The sequence below is a fragment of the Miscanthus floridulus genome, chromosome 7 (genome assembly GCF_019320115.1).
Source record: "Miscanthus floridulus cultivar M001 chromosome 7, ASM1932011v1, whole genome shotgun sequence".
Taxonomy (NCBI): Eukaryota; Viridiplantae; Streptophyta; class Magnoliopsida; order Poales; family Poaceae; genus Miscanthus; species Miscanthus floridulus.
The window spans coordinates 119,457,276-119,474,920 of record NC_089586.1 but is presented as its reverse complement, the minus strand read 5'-3'; the positions used below and the strand labels follow the sequence as shown (position 1 = coordinate 119,474,920).

General features: G+C 50.8%; 1 pseudogene; it reads right to left on the bottom strand.

Moving 5' to 3' along the window:
• Positions 1 to 6,423: 6,423 nt before the first annotated feature.
• LOC136464474 (protein RICE SALT SENSITIVE 3-like) lies at positions 6,424 to 9,011 on the bottom strand (annotated as a pseudogene).
• Positions 9,012 to 17,645: the final 8,634 nt, after the last annotated feature.

Below are 17,645 nucleotides of genomic sequence, written 5' to 3'. Positions count from 1 at the left end.
GAGCCGACCGAACGCGCTGATTGGGTATGACCGGACACATGCCCCTAGCGTCCGGTCCTCCATCGCGTCCATGTGTCACCATCTTTGAATACTACGCGTTGATCTTCAATGGTCAAAACTCAGAGCCAGCACTGTTAAAGAACGACTAGACTCACTGCTCGAATCAACCTGACTCGGAGTCAGCAGCGTCCGGTCAAGTCCAGAAACTACCCCGAGAGGTTTATTTGTGACCTGACGCGTCTGTTCGATGCTGGCCTGACACGCCCCTATGTCCGGTCAGTACATAGCTACTTCATGTGTGCCTGTAGAGCTGACGTCAGCATACATCAGCCTTGACCTGACGCAGCCCCTGCGCGTTCGGTCACAAGTTGGCTCCTACGTTCGATCGTGAAGCCGAGCCACACCGTGTTGCGCCTCCTCTGGTTAGCATGACTGGACGCACGACCAGCGTCAGGTCGCTGCGTCCGGTCACTCTTTCTCGCTCTCGGCCAGCAACCGCTCCACGACTATAATTGATCGGACGCGCAGGTCCACCCCAAGTGTTGCGTCCGGTCATGGACTTTCTTCTCCTTTCTTTTTCTAAGTCCACAACCACTTTGCCCTTGCTTTCAACTTGCTAACCATAAAGTGTAGAACATATGTGCACGCGTGTTAGCATTTTTCAAGGGTCCAAGTTAGCACACTAGGTTCCTAAATACATATGTAAGAATCATGTCACCTAGTGACACTCGATAATCGCTTAGCCAAAAATTTTCCCTCTTTGTAGCACGGCTATCGATCATAAATCACTCACATCCTGTATGGTGTATTTTTGTTTTTCGCTTTCTTCTTTTCCAAATGTGAAGCACTTGATCATCTCTTTTGTGGCCATCACCTTCACCATGACCATTATCTAGCTTTATCACTCGGGTTGGACTACCTTATCTAATTCACGAACTTAGATTAAAAGTTAATCCTATGTTTTATCAATTATAAAAACCAAACTAGGCGTTTCAAATATCACAAAGTATAATCTCATTCGACGCTCACCTTGGCACGGAAGCTGAGGACGCGGCTCCCACTTTGCCGAAGGCCACTCGCAGGCGCCGAGACGGCAAACGAGCTGGAGCTCCGCTCAGCAGCCCAGCATGACTTGGCGCTGGACACTGGACAAACACCCAGAGGTCACAGGAGCCATGGCCGGAGGCGCCGCCATTGTAGAGTGCAGGCTGGGCAGGGATGGACCTATTTTTTGCAAAGAGTTTGAGTTATTAGTAGGCATCAAATAGCCAGATACGGAGTAGTTTTAAGCGAGTGTTCGGGTGCATGATTTCTCACGGGAGGGGTTGGAATACCTGGTTGGTGGTCGTCGCCGGTGAAGATACCGAGGAAGGCCTCGCGCCTGGCGTAGGAGGGGGCCGGCGGCGGTGGCATAGTCATCGCAGGCAGAGAGAGATTTTTACTATTGATGGAACGCTAACCACTAAACGGTAGCCGTCCGGGGTTTTGTTCGGCCCAGGGGAGCCCACACGTGGGTCTGGTAACAGGTCGATATCCAAGGGGTTTAGACTATACTTATTTACTGTCATAAGCATTACTATTTTTATCTATATATTTGGTTAAAATTTAGATACGTTGAAAAAATACAAGCTATAATTGTATTCTTTTTTTGACAGTATCTGAAATTTGAACAGAGAACAGATGGTGCGCAGAAGTTAAAGATTCTTGGAGCTGGACCGTTGGAGGGATGGACGCCCGCTCCCCGTCGGGGCGGCGCCCCTGATGGTCACCCTTTCCCCACCGTCGCTGGCTGCCGCCACAACACCGGCACCCGCTATCTCCTCCTCCCTCTCCACGCTCCCCACCCCTACTGTGAGTTGGCGCCAGCGTAGGCGAGGCCGCCGTGCGGCTGTTAAAACAGTCGATGACGCCCACGATGCAGGCGTCTGGGTTCACGAGCAGCTCCTAGGTGTGCGGACCCACGGCTGTCGCGGCCACCAGCGAGGGATCCACTGCCCCGTGTTGGTGTTTGATGACCGGTAACTCGTCACGGGGTTACCTGGGACGATGGTTGGTGGGCTTCGACATACGTGGAACCCGACGGTGAATGCAAAGAGACGAACGATTTATACTGGTTTAGGCCCTCGTAATCGAGTAATGGCCTTTACGTCCAGTCGTGCATGTAGCCTTTTGCGTTGGATTGATTGGTATGATTGTGTCATGGCCTATCGATCTAGGGAGCCTTGCCCTCCTTTATATAGCCCATGAGGCAGGTCTCGTAGTCGGTTACAATGTAAAAGTCCTAATAGAATTATAGGCCCCGCTTGTCTTAAAAATGGTTTGTTCGGCTTCTTTTTTCAGCCGGAACAGTGTTTTTCTCTCACAATAATTTAGCCGGAACAATGTTTTTCAGCTAGTTTCAGCCAAGTTTCAGACCAGCGAACAGGACCATAGGGTAGCAATGTTACTAGGATTACATGTGGAGAATCCTAGTCGAACTAGATCTTCTCCCTTCCTTGCGGGGTACCCTTAGGGCACTGCACCGACAAGCCCCCGAGCATTGTATGGTTGAACTTGGAAGCCTTCTTGTTTCTACAGGTCTTGCTAAGTAGAAACAAACGTCGTCCGAGTGGTTTCTTGAGAGAAACCATGTAGCGCTTCTTGAGATCCTCGAGTGGTGTGCACTTTCCAGAAAAGTGTATTCACTGAGTGTAGCCCCCGAACCTCTTGCTGTTTGAAACAAAGAGTTGGAGGGTCTTTTCCGTAATTTCTTATCGAAGAAATTTAAATGCATCATTTGAGGATATGTATTCCGCGGCCCCGAGCCTTTGTCCGAGTACTTGTAGTCGGCGCTAGGATCTGTAAAGAATATACTCAGGGATACAGAAGTAATTGTCCGACTACTTGTCAGAAAGTAGGTTGAATAATGAATGTCGCCCAAAGTGGTTGAGTGCTTGTAAATTTAATCTTCCGTCCTTAAATTCAAGCCTCAAAGCGTAGTTGGAGTGAAGCCGATTAAGTCGAGACAATGGCCGAGCCCCCGAGCTCAGTGGCATGAAATCCGAGTAGATGGATGAGTATAAATGTGTTCGCTTTCTCATGGTTCGGAGAGCTTTGCTGTGCGGCTCGTTCGCAGCTCAGACGTGTTGCTAGTGGCTTGCTCAATGACTTGCGATCGACGATGGCGTAAGAACTGTAGGAGAAGCTATCGTTGCTGCTGAAGCACTTGTCACCGTCGGTGGCTTGCGTGTTGATCTAGCTTGGCTTTGCAAATCGACGCGAAACTGTATGGCTATGTAGATCGATCCACAGCCGCTTTTATTTCTTGCCCCGTATGTGCATGACCATGACATCCTGACAAGCCCCCGAGCTTAGTGATGACTAAGTCGTGGAGGCGAAGAAGCGTTATTGAAGCAGCGGGAACAGTTAGCGCGTCGTCGACGCGAACTGCAGAATGCTGACCGAGTGCCACTGTAAGACACAGTCACGCCGCCGAGTGCTTGCCGAGTTGGTGGAGGGGCGTGTAGGTCTGCAGAATGCTGTCCGAGTGTACCAATCTTGTTGGATTGAAGATGAAACTGTATCTCCTTTGTTTGCTTATGGTAGCACGTAAGTTGGGAGTACCGCGCGCTCTCCTTCCCCATACCTGGAGGCTGCGTGCAGGGCCCTCTCGGGCGTCCCCCGCTCCGTGGCCAGCCCCGCACAACCTATTGGCGTGCCACCTTGGTGATGGGCGGGGGGAGTGTCCCTGCAGCGGCCAGCAACCTAGCGCAGCGGCAACCGCAGGAAGTCCGACTGTCGTGGCCTCTGCGGACATGTGTCCAGGCCCCCGAAGTGCAGCAGATCCCTGTTCACCGACGGCTTGGGCAGCGGAGCAGGGTATCCGCCCAGGACGCCGATGGATGGCGGGGGATCCTCCCCCCCCCCCCCCCCCCCCCCCCCGGTCTTCGTGTGCCCGACCGAGCAGCCCCATAGCCGGGCAGGTGCCGGGCCTCGGGCCATCCCCATCGAGCTACAGGTAGGTGCTTGCCGACTTCTCTGTCGTTGCCTGCGCTGCCATGGTTTCTGGCACCTGGCCCGTGATTGCAAGCAAAAGAGGTCCGCCCCGGACGCCGATGGATGGCGGGGGATCCTGACCCCCCCCGCCCCCCCCCCCCCTCCCCCCCCCCGGTCTTCGTGTGCCCGAGCAGCCCCATTGCGGGGCAGGTGCCGGGCCTCGGGCCATCCCCATCAAGCTACAGGTAGGTGCTTCAACTGCCTATCCCAGGCTGACCGGGTGGCCACCTGCCGACTTCCCTGTCGTTGCCTGCGCTGCCATGGTTTCTGGCACCTGGCCCGTGATTGCAAGCAAAAGAGGTCCAACTCTATCGCTACCACCTCCACGGGCCACCCTGCCTCCATGTCGATGTTGGGTGCCCCATCGTCGTCACTGCCCCTAGACTCCAAGGGCTGCCAAGGCGTCGGTTTCCGTACAAGGCGTCGGTGGCGCCGCCGGCGATGGCGCCTACTTCTTTGACCCCATCGCTTCCGAACCTCGGTCTGTGCCTGCCCATGAGCGCTGGGATCCCATGCGCTGTGAGGGGCTGGTCGTTCTCGAGAGGTCTCCGGGAGCGGGGGCCCAGGCTGGCGCTGAATGGATTGACGACCTTGCTTGGATGTCGTGCTCCTCGTCCGGGCCTCCACTTGGGCTGTTGGGATCACTGCAACTGCAAGGAAGTGATCAGGGCCTGTTCGCTGGGGCCAGCCTCTGCAGGACGCAACGAGTCCCAACGACCCAGCCCGAGTCTTAGAGCGAAACCAGCGTGCCGTCGCGTGCGCTAGCGGGACGTATTTGGCTTATAAGCCAGTTAAAGAACAATGTTTTTCTTTCATATCAAACAGCCTACAGTATTTTCAGTCACAGCTTATAAGCCAAACCAGCACAAACAAACAGAGCGTAGCCTATGCTTATCCGAGCGAGCAGCATGGCGCGTGTTCGTCGGGTCAAACCGGCAGTATCCGGCAGCGCGGCGGGCTCCATCGGCCAGGAACACTGGTCACCTCGTCGGCTCGTCTCATACCGGCCGGCCCGGAGGTCGGTGCGTCCGCAGCAGCGCCGCGCTGCCCGCGCGCGCGAGGTCAGAGGAGGTTGGCGCGTCAATCGGTGGCCTGCCCTGTAGTTGTAGCTAGGGATGAAAACTAATCGGATACGGACGGATATTACCGATATTACATTTGTTTTCATATTTCTGTCCGGATTCGGATTCGAATACGGATAGTGTCAACTATGTCGGATAGGATACGATTGGATATCGACATCATAAATATGCGATTTGAGTATTCGGATACGGATACGGTATCGAATGTTGGATATCCGGACTCAGATATGGATAGATCTCAACCTCTCTAAACAGATTCGGTTTCGAATACGGTCGGAAAATATCCGTACCGTTTTCATCCTTGGTCGTAATCGAGAGGGATATGTCCCCGGCTCGAGCCCCCCTGGCCACTGTGCGGTCAAAGACGTGGACAGGTGCCGCGCGCTGTTGCGCACATGCGTAGGGAGACGACCTGATGAGTGTGTCCCATCCAACCCCTGATGGCCTGATCCTTCGCAATTCGTTCGCTCTCGGCCGTGTCACGTTTCCCAAATCCCTCGGGGCCTATCCGCCGATAGCGCCGCGGGATCCGTGCCCGAGCGCGTGAGTTGTGAGGGGACGCGCGCGCACGTACTCGCGCCTCGCGCCGCGGCCTCGCTCAGTCGCTCGCTCGATCTGTCTACCAGGATGCAGGAGCATGCGGACGGCGGCGCGCGGGAGACAGGATCGGGACGCCGGCGAGGGTACCGTACGGTCCCATTGAAAGAAACGGCAACAGCGAACGGTTCTGCCTTGTAGCCTCTGTCGATCTCGTCACGGGACAGCCGTACGCCCGGACCCGGGGCCCGGCCGGGGGCAATCAGGCAGGCAGGCGGCCGGCGGCCGGCGGGGACGGTTCGGCTTCGACAACTCTTTATGGTTCTCGGCAGGAGTACTGCTGCCGAGAACGTTCCCGTGTTCCCGTGCGGCTGCCACGACAGGCACGTACGTACGAGCTGTGGGCGGCACATGAACAGCGCCCAGGAAAACGATGTCAGTGGATCGGAGGACATGCACGGTGCAAGTTCGGTGCCGTCTTTCTACGAGGCAGGAACAGCAATCAATTTCGCGAGATTCGTTACATGCGCAACAGTTTGCAGCTGCTGACCATAGTGGCCTTCGGTCCCTGGCCTGCGCTGTTCATTTTGACCGATTTGTAGAAGAAAAAACCGAATCGATTCGGACGTGTGTGATCCACACGTGACAACAGTGGGGCCTGTACTGTACGTGCACAAGGAAAGAAGTCCCAATACATCATTTTGCGTTGCCACGTACAAGTCATTTTTCAGAACAAAATAGCTACTACTACTGTAGGGATGATCAGTGGTGCATGCCATGTCCTTCGATTAGGTGATGCTAGCTAGCACTGCATCACAGAACGCATAAATACATTCAATATACATACCGACCACACTGAATGTACTACGAGCTAGCTCTACGTTTTGATTGATCGGGTACAGTACACGCACGTACGTACGTACGTCGAGGTACGGCTACTCCATGTAGAGTAATCATGCAACGCGGCGCGCTCTAAGGAAAAAGACCGTCGCAACTACCATGCCTCTGCCCTGACGCCTACGCGCAGCTGATCGGCGCGTGCGGCCGTGCGCCAACTTGAGACGGAGACGGACTAGCTAGAATCCCTCGCTGGGCTTGGCCACGTTGACGTAGTAAGATACTGCGGCGGCCGCAGTAGTAGTATTGGCGGCGGCGGCAGCAGCAACGCTGGTGCTCTCGCCACCGTTGCCTGCGACGCCGCCGCTCCCTGCGGTCACCCCGGCCATGCGGCCGTGGCGCTCGCCGTGCTCCACGCCGCCGGCCGTCTCCTCTTTGCTGGCCATCGCGGCCGCCATGCCGCCGCCGGCCGCTGCAGGGTCGACCGATGGCAGCTTCGACAGGAGCGCCTCCAGGCTGTTCATCGACGGCACGATGTGCATCTGCGCCGCCGCCGCCCGCCTGGTGGGCGTAGGGGTCGTAGAGCTCCATCGTCGGCGGCACGACGAGTCCAGGCGGCCAGCTGCAGGCCGCGTCCGCGGCGGGGCCAGCGACGGCGGCGCACCCGGCCGCCGGGAACGCGGCCGACGACGGGTGCGGCAGCAGCACCCCCGGGATGCTCTCCAGGTAGCCGAACTTCCGGCGCAGCATCACCACGTAGCTCAGGTCCTCCGCCACCTGCGTGCGCGTACGTATACGTACGTACGGTGCAGAGGAGCAAAACATGCACGCGCAGCGATTCGTCAAACAGTAGCACAGCAGTGCCACACCGCACGATGATCGATCGTACGCATGGTACATGCATATTAGTGTGTACGTCTTGTCGTGCATGCACGCACGCTAGTCGCTGCTGATGGTACAGGCGAGAAAGAGAAATCATGCATGCGCCAAGTCACACTACTTAGCAGTCACGCTGCAGTCCACAGCGGCTGAGTGGAGTGGAGTGGGTGTAGAATATCGGTGTACCTTGTTCATGGAGCCAAGCTGCACGACGCCTTCTCTGACGGCGATCAGAGCGATGGTCTGCAAGAGGGCAACGATAAAAGAAGTGCAAGGTCAGCTTTGGTCATGCATGCTGAGCTTTTTCAATCACACAAATGGAGCTCCATCCCGCTCTCCAAGCCTGTATCTACCTTGATGCCAGACTTGAATTGAGACTCCCATGTCCTCGGATACTGCGAAGTGCAGACAAACAGGAGTGTTCACAAGTTTTGCAAAACTTGCAATTGAGGTTTGGGAGTAATTTGTTCGGCTGAGCTGAGAGACGCTTACAGAGTCGGCAGGGTTGCTCCAGGAGGAGATGAGGTTGATCTCATGCTCCTGGGTCTCCTGGAACACCCACTTGTGGCTGTGGTCAGCTGCCACTTTCCCTATCAACCTGCAATAACGCAAGCACAGGCACATCACCAAGCGACGGGACCGCGATAATAAACATGCGGATCGATGTATTAGCGTGTAATCACGCTGTGATCAGCCAGCGTTGCGGCTGATGATTAGTAATTATTAGTCCTCTAGCAACCATTGTGCCTGCCTTGCTACTACGTAGTACAGTACGTACCCTTCCCCGTAGTTGTAGATGTCGTGGGACATCTTGAAGAAGAGCTCAGGCTGCAGGCCCTTGGCGGCCTGCTGCCCGGCAGCACACTCGACCGTGTATGCGGCGGCGGCGACAGGAGCAGCTGCGCCCTCGTGGTCACAAGCAAAGGCTGCGAAGTTGCAGAATCCATCCTCCCATGCCAGGATCCTGGACAGTGGACAGAGATAATTTGATTTGATTTGCAACCCAGGAATCGCGTACAAACAACACACAAATCCATAAGAAATTGAAGAGGAATAATATAACTTGTGTGAGCATGACCATGAGCGTGAGCTAGCAGGTCGTACCAGTTCCTCCTGTTCCCTCTTGTCCGGTCGTATATGCCGCCCTGGAGATCCCATCTGACGAACAGCGGATAAACAATTTAATCAGCACACATTCAACGACCACCCAGACGGCCATGGCCGAAACAAACCAAACTACTAGACGCAGAGCGCGTCAAGAACGACGACGAGCATTGAAGGACCAAGAGACCAGAGCGCATGCATGTCGAACGAAACGAACGGCGAGGACTCACTTTGGGGGTGGGTAGTTTCTGGGGAGGATCCGCCAGAAGACGGCGTACACCCACTGCTGCGCGTCGTCGTGGCCGCAGAGGCTGCGCAGCGTGTGCTGGAGCAGGTGCGTCACGGCCAGCGGGCTGAGCTGCTCCTCCATTGCGGTTGCAGCCAGCAGACGCTTGAGGCCGGCCTCGAACCAGCTAGCAGCGGAATAAGCTAACTGTGGCTGAGCTCCCAAGTGGGATGGGAGCTACTATATACTGAGAAGCTTCACTTCAACCCTTGTACGGGGCGGCCAGCCGGCCGGCGAGCTGCTTGATTGGCTTCGTTCCGTCACTTTTCAGAGATCATAGTTATACTTAGCCCTGGTTTAGTTTCCAACCCAAAACTTTACGTCATGTCATATCGAATATTTGGACACATACATGAAGTATTAAATATAGATTAAAAATAACTAATTATACAGTTTATGACTAATTTGCGAGATGAATCTTTTAAACCTAATTAGTCTATAATTTGACAACAAAGTGCTACAGTACACATGTGCTAGTGCCGGATTAATTAGACTTAATAAATTCGTCTCGTGATTTACTGACGGATTCTATAATTTGTTTTTTTATTAGTATCCGAATAACCCGTACTCATATAATATCGGATGTGACATCTGAAACTTTCCATGCTGGATCCAGACGATGCCTTAGTTCGCTGCTGCATGATGGAGCTGCACTTGGTTTCAAGCTAAGCTACTAGCTAGTTGAAGGGCGACTAGAATCTAGAGATGGATGGAAGTAGCTAGACGAGAGAAGTTTAGGGGAGAAGCAGGTGTTTCCTTTTCTCGCTTGCTATAGCTCCACTTTTGATCGCTGTACATGTAGCTATCAGCCGGCTGTGACTTGTGAGGCCAGGCCACCAGTCCACCACCGGGGGAGCAACCACACTTGGGATCTACGCTGTGTTTGGCATAGCTTCTATAGGCTCTGGCTCCTCCGTAAAATAACTTAGCAATACTGTAGTACGGAGCCGTTTTAGATTTTGAGACAGAAAATAAACTGAGAAGAGGAGCTGGTGGAGCCATGATTTCGAGCTTCTTCGGCTCCGTGCTACAGTACTGCTAAGTTATTTTCAGATGCACACTTTGCTACTCGTGATCACCAAGAGTAACAAGTATGAACTCTCACTTGACCACAACAAGCCTAATGAGAAGGGTAGATGCACAATTTACTACTCTTGATCTTACTAATGAGGGCTTTTTTTGGGATTCTCAAATCTCAATCACCTCACTAGGACCTTGCTCTTCTTGGCACTCTCAAAGGTGTTTCTCAGCTGTTGAAATAAACAAAAGTACCCCCACACACGAATGGAGGAAGTATTTATAACATGGGTTGAAAAACGAACCGTTATGTGCCTTTGCGGGGTAACTGGACGCTCTGGTCATGTTGACCGGACGCGCCGGCCAGTTCACCCCGAACTCTAGTGTTTAAAGTGTGACCAGACGCTGGCCAGCGTCCGGTCAGTCCGGTCAGCACTGACCGGACGCGTTCGGTCGTGATTTTTCCTCTCTGGAATCTTACTGGAGTCGACCGGATGCTGGCCCTCAGCGTTCGGTCACTTCACCTCTCAGCGTCCGGTCACTTCTAGACGACTTCACCTTGATCAAATAAACTGATCGGACTTTGCGCCTGCGTTCGGTCACACCAAAGCCAGCGTCTGGTCAGTATTTGACCCTCCATTCACTTCCAACTTTTGAATGTACATGAATGAAGTTTGCTCTAATGGATCTAAGGGCTTTTTAGGAGCTACCTAGTGCTAGGTTTAGCAAGTGTGCACCACACCTAACCCACTAAACTCACCTAGGTCAAGCTACCCGTCCATACCCCCCTTAATAGTACGGCCAAAGGAAAAACAAAGTCTTAAACTACTCTAAGTGTCTTTTCAACACCAAACGACACTTAGAACTAGTCCATCCTTAGCCTTGTCGTCCATCCTTCGAAAACCAAAACGATTTCCATCGTAGGGGCATGACCACCATGATAGCCCAATCGATCTTCATTACCATGACCTAACTTAATTGTCTCTACAAAACACACGTTAGTTATAGTAATCATGTATTGTCATTAATCACCAAAACCCAACTAGGGGCCTAGATGCTTTCAATCTTCCCTTTTTTATGATTGATGACAATACCACCTCGAGTATGTGAAAGAGTTGAGGTTTTTAACATGCTTGGTTCATATAAGCTTTTGACAATAAGAACAAAAGAGTTAGGCAAGCTTATATGACCCAAGCCAACATGATGTACTCAAAAGATATAAAATATGCATGAGTACAAGTAATAAAGCTCATTTGTATCGGAGTAAAACGCGGAAGCAAAGCAAATGAGCATAGCACAAGTGATATGATATATAAATAATTTAAAGTAGAGAGCACACATGTCATATATCACGGTCACATAGATATCACTATCACATAAATATAGTTTGATGCATAAAAGTAAACACACGAATGTATAATAGTGTATCACACATAAAACTCCAAATGTAATAGATAATCTAATAGATAAACTAAGCTCCCCCTAGATATGTCGCTCCCCCTAAGACTAACATACTCGATCCCTCTCCCCCTTTGGCGTCAAACACCAAAACCTAAGGGTCGGTCGGTAGGGCTACAGCGGACGAGTCAGGCGCTGAGGTACGAGGAGCAAGCTGGAACGAAGTGCCATCATCATCTGAACTAGAGCTCTGAGCAGTCTAACCCTTTGTAGCTGGAAGCGACGCTGAAGCGGTCTGGGTCGGATCAACAACTGGAACTGCTGTAGACTATGCAGGTATGACTGGAGCAGCCGGCTCTGATGATGCCACTGAGAAAGGGAGCGTCTCTGTAGTCCCGGTAATAGGTGCAACTATAGAAGGACCTGGGACATGCAAATATGGCGAAGTAGGATGCCCTGTCAACTCATTGAAAGTCGCTCCAAGACTCCTGGAGACTGAGGTATTAGGCACTAGTAGTGAGGAAGTCTGAGCCGGTGTGAACTACGGGGCTAACACGAGTGAAGCAAACCACTGGGACACCTACTCTGTAGGTGAAGCAAACTGTGCTGGTGGCTGTCCCTAACTCTTAAGCGCACTAGGCTATAAAGCTAGAGTCATAGAAGTGGTGGCAGGCTGACCAAGCTGGGGTGAAGGCTGTGGCGGTGGAACCCCAATAGCTATCACTACATGCTGCATAAAATCCAAGAAGCTGCTGCTGCATGGGGAGCTGCTACTGCTATATGGCCTGCTGCTGCCACTGAAACTCATCCTGCTGAGTCTGAAACTGTGCAAAAGTGGCAATGGTCTCCTAAGCCTAGCGAACCTAATCCTGCCTCATCCGCTCAAGTATGACAAGTAGAGCGGGGTCTGTCTGCGGTGTAGGTGGAGCTGAACTAGAGCTACCGGCCTCATGGTCATGTTGATGTGGAGGCATATGAGGAATGTCCCGATAGTCCTCATCTGAGCTGTCACTGGGGTCGCTCTCGACCATCCCCTCCTACTGAGCATCAAGCTACTCCTCCTCTATAGCTACTATGCCCCTGATAGTCTCATCCTGTTGAGCTGCAGTCTCTGGCACCTCTAGACGTCGGCTCGGCTGGCTAGGTGTCCTCACTGCACTATGTCTAATCATCTGAGTCATGTTGTATGCAGGAAACTCTATAGTGGCACCACTGTACTCTGCCAGCATCTCTGGTGGCCTCACAGTAACTGCTCTATGGATCAGGAATGTAATCCAGTGAGCATACAATAGCTGTCTGTGACCCCTAAACCCCTTTGCAATAGTATCCTCCATCTCTAATAGAAGGAGATCCCAAATATCAAACACTGTCTGCTACATCAGAGAGTTCGGTAACCACAATTGTATGCGAGTCAAGCCCTCGCAATACCCCATCCTCGAAAGCAGTGTCCTCCTCATAATGGCATCAAGCACTCTAGCAGTGAGAGTGAGATCACTGGGTGTCCTGCTAGACCCCTCGCTGAATGGCTCTGTGAAGTAGTGGCAGACTAGATCTGTAGGGGGCACCATACCACCATGAGGGTGTCTGGGAGGCGTTGTCTGTCCATAGCAAATCTCATGTAGCCGGACGGGCTGCTCCTGAAGCCTGAGTATCTCTCTGACCCTAGTGCTCGTCAGCCTATAATCTCTGCCATTGAATGCAAAGTGTATAAATCTGTGCTGCGGGTCAATCTAGAGAGAAGCATAGAATTGACGGACCCAAGATGGAACATATAAGCATGTCCGTCCAAGTAAATTTGTCAGCCCTGGCAGGTAAGATAGGTAGGGGCAAATGTGCTCTTCAGCTGCTGCAACAATGGTCTCAATGTTACACACCCTCTGAGATCTGAATACAGCCCCACTGTTAAGATATACATTGTAGAAATCTTCCTGCAGAGGTGTGTAGAAACCCTCTAAAGCACGCTCATCCCGCCTCGGTGGAAACCACTGTTGAACCTGCTTGGCCATGGTGGCCCTCGAATCCAAGTGGGTCACTGGGGGTAGACCCTATGGTCTAGGCGGTGGATGTGAACCCCTCCGCTGAGTCTCTAACCTCAGAGTGACTGGCACATGGGTACGTCTAGAGCAGTGAAGCTATGACTAAGGTGCTTGCTCTGTCTCCATGGCCTACTCTCCCTCCTGAGTCTGCGCGGCTGGCTGTGGCTCTTGTTGTGATCCCCCTTGAGGCTGACTCTCATCCAAGACAACTCGCTGTCCCATAACCACGACAGTCCTAGCTGGACCATCATGATGGCGCTCAACCTGCTCTAGTGCAGCTCTAGTGGAAGGAGAGAGCTGATCTATGATCTAAACTCCACTCCTAGCACCTCCTGCCTCTGCACGCTCTGCTATTACTACAACTATGGCTGCTCTAGCTGTATCTACATCTGGATACTTCCGCTTCTTTGTTGCAAGTTTCTTCATCGCCTTGCCTTTTAGATCTACAGGCAAGCGAGGCAGGTGTCTCGGATCCTCATCACTAGGACCACCTCCAATATTCTTGACACGAACCATCTGATGGATCTAAAAAGAACAATTGCCACTGACGAAGATCAACTGCCAACTGTCACTTCCGAGGCTTAGCCTCGATCCGTACTTGTGAGCTTGGCCCCGAGTTGACTAACAACTGCAAATAGGACCTCAATGGCACCGACTCGCTGTACGATAGAATAGAGGATATACAAATAATTTTAATTATTCATCTAGAGATACAAAACCCTAGGAAGCAAGCAATTAGGTATGAAATTGGAAACGAGGGCTTGCTACCTGAAGAACCAGTGAATCGACGAGAAGAGAAGCGAATCGGGGAACCCTCAGAAATCCAAGGGTTAGGGTTGGCAGTGGTGTGGCGACTAGGGTTTGCGGCGCTGAAATAGAGCAGGGACACGACAATGCTAGGGCACAACAGTGCTGGTGAAGGGAGGCGGCGCTTGAGCTGTGCGGAAGTAGGGCGGTGTAGGCAAGGCATGGTGGCGAAGAGAGGCGTGCGAGCACAACAGCGCTTGGGAGCAACGCGGTGGAGCTGAGGCATGGGCAGGAAGCATGGCAGCGTAGGGAGGCGCTGGACGGCTATGCGGGAGCGGAGCGGCGGTGCAGCTAGGGCACAACGAGCTTTGGCACAGCGTGGAGGCTGGAGCAGGAGCAGGGAGGTGTGGCTACACGAGCGTGGTGGCATGGGCGCACGGGTGCACGGGCAGGGCTCAGCGGCGACGCAGCAGAGAGGCGGCGGTTCTAGGGCAAGGTCACGGCGCTGTGGCTCAGAAAGGTGGTGATGTCGGCGTGGATGTGGGCGAGTTAGGTCACACGGTGCGCTGTATGGTTATATGGGGTCCCCCGACCATGATAGAAAAGGAAACGAGATAAGAGATTGAATCCCGCACGTTTTCTACTGACTGGACGCTCCGGTGTTAGCGACCGGACGCTGCCACCTAGCGTCCGGTCGATTCTAGAGAGGTCCAAATCCCCTGGAATCATGACCGGACGTTGCCACCCAGCATCCGGTGAATTCTAGACAGGTCCAAATCCCCTGGAATCATGATCGGACGCGTCCGGTGAACACCGACCGGACGTAGCCAGAGTCCGGTGCAAGCTGCCTTCATCGTCTTCGATCGATCGGATGCTGGATCACCATCTGATCGGACAATGGGAGAACACTGTTTTAGCGTCTGGTCACTCCTTCTCAGCAGCAGTTCACCTCCTATGAACTAACCGGACGTTGGACATCAGAGTCCGGTACAACGTCCGGTCACCCTTTTTCCAACAAATCTTTAAAGACCTTCGTGCTGCCTATTCCTAATCAAGTCCCAACTCTAATAAAATCCAAATAAACACCAATTGGGACTGATGTGAGTGACCTCTCTCAAACCCTCAATTTTTTCGAAATATTTTGCCTTAGGCTATAATTCTTTTTAACAAAATAGGCAATAAGAGGGCAATTGAAGATAAACGACAAAACAACATTCATGCATATGCAATGCAATACTTGAAAATAAATCTAGTTGCTTGTCAAGTTTGATCTAAGGTTAAGCTTCTTCACACGCTTTACGGCGGTTATCTTAACCATGTTAGACAAGCCCTATATGCATTACCAAAAATTAAACATGTTGTATATTACAATGCAATGCAAGGGACAATACAAGCTCATTTTTTAGTGAAGTTACTAAAATCAAGAACATTGAGCTCATTCCGCAATCGACAAAAAGTCACCTCATCTAGCGGTTTAGTGAAGATATCCATCAATTGATCCTCGGTCCTTACACCTTCTAATGATATATTATTTTTAGCAACATGATCTCTAAGAAAGTGATGGCAGATATCTATGTGCTTGGTGCGAGAGTGTTGAACCGGATTATTTGTAAGTTTTACGGCTACTTTTTCTAGAACTACACCATAGTCTAGCAAAGTTTGCTTCATGTAAAGTATTTGTGCACATCAGACACCCACGACAATGTTTTTTGCTTTGGCGGTGGACAAGACCACACTATTTTGTTTCTTGGAGGACCAAAACACAAGTGATCTACCAAGCAAATGGTACCCTCCAGATGTGCTTTTTCTATCAACTTTGCAACCGGCATAATCCGAATCGAAATAGCCAACTAATTCAAATATAGCTTCTTTGGGATACCAAAGGCCAATGTTTGGTGTGCGCTTAAGATACCTAAGAATTCTTTTAACGGCAATCAAATGAGTTTCCTTAGGATTAGCTTGAAATCTAGCACACATACACACACTAAACATGATGTCGGGCCTAGATGCGGTTAAATATAACAAGCTACCAATCATAGAGCGGTAGATAATTTGATCAACCGTGTTACCTCTTTCATCTAGGTCGAGATGTCCATTAGTTGGCATTGGTATCTTGATTGGCTTACATTCATCCATCTTAAATCTCTTGAGAAGATCATTTGTATATTTCTCTTGAGAGATGAAAATCCCTTCTCTCATTTGCTTGACTTGAAAACCAAGAAAGAATATAAGCTCTCCAATCATTGATATCTCGAACTCCTTTGACATCAATTCACCAAACTCTTTGCAAGAATCTTCATTTGATGATCCAAAGATGATATCATCATCATACACTTGGCAAATGAAGATGTGTCCATCAAGCTTCTTGGTGAATAGTGTGATGTCGACCTTCCTGATGGTAAAGCCCTTCTCAATGAGAAAGTCCCAAATGCGCTCATACCAAGCTCTTGGGGCTTGCTTAAGCTCATATAATGCCTTGGACAACCTATAAATATAATTAGGATATCTAGGGTCTTCAAACCTAGGAGGTTGATCAACATAGACTAGTTCATTAATAAAGCCATTTAAAAAAGCACTTTTCACATCCATTTGATATAATTTCATTTCATGATGTGATGCATATGCAAGGAGGATATGAATGGCTTCTAGTCTTGCAACCAGTGCAAAGGTCTCTCCAAAATCCAATCCTTCAACTTGAGAGAACCCCTTTGCAACTAGTCTTGCCTTGTTCCTCACAATTACGCCTTGATCATCTTGCTTGTTGTGGAACACCCACTTTATTTCAATGACTCTTGCACCTTTTGGCCGCTCTTCAAGAGTCCAAACTTTATTACAGATGAAGTTGTTCAACTCTTCATGCATGGCATTTATCCAATCCGGATCTTGAAGAGCTTCTTCTACCTTAGTAGGCTCATAGCAAGAGACAAAAGAGTGATGAGCAATAAATAAAGCATGTTTTGTGAGCGAGTCATTACACCCTTTGATGGACTCCCTATGATAAGATCTTGTGGATGATCTTGTAGTAGATGTGTATTTCTTCTATTGACCACTTGAGGAGGAGGTTGTGGAGCATCAACATCTTGTGCTTGTACCACCATTTGATCATGGGAGACATGAGTATCTTTATTTTCTACTCTCCCATCTTTATCACCATCTTGTGGCGCACTTGATGAAGAAGGTGGATCCATCACTGGTACATCATCTTCATCATCCTTAGGCTTGATGTCTCCAACCGGAATGTTCTTCATGGCCTCCCTCAATGGTTCATCACCTACATCATCAAGATTCTTATGTGCTCCTTGGGAGCCGTTAGATTCATCAAATTCCACATCATATGTTTCTTCAACCAAGCCGGTGGCATAATTAAATACTCTATATGCTTTGGACTTTGATGAGTAACCAACAAGAAAACCAATATCACAACGTCTTTGAAACTTCCCTAGGCGTTGCCGCTTCTTGTAGATATAGCATTTACAACCAAACACCCTAAAGAAAGAGACGTTCGGCTTCTTTCCATTGAGCAACTCATAAGGTGTCTTGCCAAGGAACTTTTGAAGGAATAGGCAGTTGGATGCATATCATGCGGTGTTGATAACTTACGCCCATAGAGCTTTGGGGGTGTTGTACTCATCTAGCATTGTTCTTGCAAGAGTGATCAATGTCTGATTCTTTCTCTCAACTACACCA